Below are 2,611 nucleotides of genomic sequence, written 5' to 3' on the forward strand. Positions count from 1 at the left end.
TTCTTGGGCAGAATAGTTGGTTTTAGGGGCACCTGGGTGGCTCAGTGGTTGAGCATCTGCCTTTGGCTAAAGTCACGATCCTGGGGTCCTGGGACGAGTTCTACATCGGGCTCCCTGCGAGGAGCCTGCTTCTCCCTCTGCCTGTCTCTGCCTCTCTCATGAATAAATAAAACGTTAAAAACATAGTTGGTTTTAAAGTTCACTTAAAGAGGCAATGTAGTGTGTCCTGGTTAAGAGCAGGGACTCTAGAGCCAGATCATGGGTTCAAATCCTAACCCTGGCACTTCCATGCTGTCTTCCTTGGGAAAGCCACTTAACTCTCTGTGCCTTGGTTTTCTCATCTGTAATATAGAGGCAATGATGGCATCCCTTTTCCAGGTTTGTTGTGAGGATTAAATGAGCTAATACACCTATAGGATTTAGAGCAGTGAGCCTCATGAGCACCACATATGTATTCCCCTTTGCTGGAGACACAGAGTGGCGTAAGCTCCCAGAAAGTAAACCTGCCCAGACTCACCCTGGCCGAAGACTCTTCCTTGCCCAATGTAGGCTCCAACGTAGGCAGCAGCCGCACCCCAAGACACCACCCGTCTCTCCTCCCAGCTCTCCTCCCAGATCCAAGGACCAGCTGGTGCCCAGACACATCCAGCCAGGGGCGGTGTGGGGCAGCATGGCTCTCCCACCTGTCCGGAGCCCAGCACAGCCGGGGAGGAGCCCTCCCTGCCCGGACTGTCCAGCTGTACCTGGGCCTAGGCCTGTCAGATCACCCCTTACCTGCAATTTCAAAGTGGTTTATTTTTTCCTTTTGCATTTGGATTCCAGGAATATTTAATGGGGCGTGTTAGAGCAAAACAGCCGTAACTTGCAATCTTTCTCTCAAGATTAAACAGGTGCATAATCCTTCTTTAGCCAAGCCCGTCAGCTGCAGCAGCCTGGGAGCTCCCCATCTGTGTGGGCCTCTGTGGCTGTGCTTTCCTCCTGTCTTTGGGGCTCCCCAAATGCTCTTCCATTCAGGGCCTTCCCAACATTCCCAGCTGTCCTGGCCCAGGGCAAAGCACTGTCTTCCCTCACCATGTTGGGCAAAGCCATCTTAGCTGAGAGAGCTGAAGTAAAAATGAAAAATATTTTTCTGTCAGCAGGTGCTTTGGGCTGAATTCACAAGGATTTTGGAGGTGGGGTGTGGTAAGCCCAGTGGAAGCCACCCCATGACAAGCATGTGGAGCCGTTGAGGTGGGACTCACCCCTGTCCCCTCTGATGTGGCTCTGGCTCCCACGTCAGAGAATATTCCGGCATCTCCTCAGGGACAGCCTGGGAGAGAATGGGCTCAGGCCATGACCCACCTCACGCCACTGGGCCTTGGTGTGGTCTGCCTCCCTGCGGGTGAGGCGGCTGGGCTGGCCCAGTGGCATGCTCTCTGCCACCTCTCTTCTTTCTGGAAGTTTCACAATCATATTCTAATGTAAACAGTGCTGTCAGAGAGTCCAGTGGGCCCTTGGGAATTGCACTGAGCAGTGATTGATGGGCCTGAGGACCCACACCAGTCACACCTCCCGCCTGGCTCCAGCACCGGCCTGTTAGCACAGCCTGACTTGGATCATTTGTCTCCAAGTACCAGGGGATTTTCAAACAGCTGTGGAGTCAACCATTTCAAAAAGGAACACAGTTCTGGTTTGTGGTAAGAATAACACACACCGCATGTGCTCCAGAATCCGGGCCTCGGAATTCCTGGGTGTGATGGCCTTTCCTCTCAGGGCCTGCTGTGTCGCCGCCTCACCTCAGCGCACAAACGGTGATGCCGTTTAGAGCCGCCGTGGGACTCCCACTCGGGGCATGCTGAGGTGGAGGATTTTTTCCTCTCTTTTCCTTCCCCTGTGACCTCATTTCTGCCGAACTCCAGGGGTGGGAGCCGTGCTTGGCGCCAAAACCTGGGCCAGGAAGGACGTTTCTTTCCACAGATGCAAAACTGTGTTGTGTTCTTCCTCTGTCCTCTCCTTGTCCCTTATCCCTTAGCCTGCGGTGTTAGTACAAGAAAGCCAAGAAGCCAGTGCAGGGAGTCGGCGGGGTGTCCGTGGCCACTTCCCTTCTCCCTCCACAGCCTCGCCCGGGAGCCACATAGGGCGGGACGCTTCCTCCCTCCGCGTCCTTCTGCGGGGAGGCAGGCCTCACCCCTGGGAGAGCCGGGAGCGCAGCGTGGGCCCTTGGTCCGGAGAGCGTGGGTTAGCCTTGTGGGCTTCAGGAGGGCTGGTGCCGGCTTCCCAGAGCGGATCATGGAAAAGGCTGGCAATAGATACACAGTAAAGACGCTAAGAGGGAGAAAGAGACCAAGAGAGGGAAGATAGGGTACCAGAGGCCAATGACCAGCCAGACACAGTGGCCGGAGGCGGAGAACAGGAGAGGGAAGTGAGAGGGAGAGCAGAGGCACACAGCCACCCTAGGCAGGAAGGAGACCAAGGCCACGAGGACCCCGGGGCCCCACTGCCTGTCCCACACCCTGGGCCAACCTCTCGGGCTCTTGATGGGCTGGGCCTCCAGGCAGGGCCTGGAGACTGGGACCCCCCCTTTATCTCTTCCAGAACTGCCAACCCAAGTAGAAGGGAAGGGAAGAGAGTC

The 2,611-nt window shown here is 55.9% G+C and overlaps 1 long non-coding RNA gene across 1 annotated transcript; it reads right to left on the reverse strand.

Annotated features, from left to right (window-relative positions):
• Positions 1-775: 775 nt before the first annotated feature.
• Positions 776-2,364, reverse strand: LOC118353900 (uncharacterized). The gene is made up of 2 exons (XR_004813452.1): positions 1,242-2,364; positions 776-1,103 (listed from the first exon to the last, which is right to left on the reverse strand). It is a non-coding gene; the product is annotated as an uncharacterized LOC118353900 (long non-coding RNA).
• Positions 2,365-2,611: the final 247 nt, after the last annotated feature.

Source organism: Canis lupus, chromosome 2, assembly GCF_003254725.2.
Source record: "Canis lupus dingo isolate Sandy chromosome 2, ASM325472v2, whole genome shotgun sequence".
Lineage (NCBI taxonomy): Eukaryota > Metazoa > Chordata > Mammalia > Carnivora > Canidae > Canis > Canis lupus.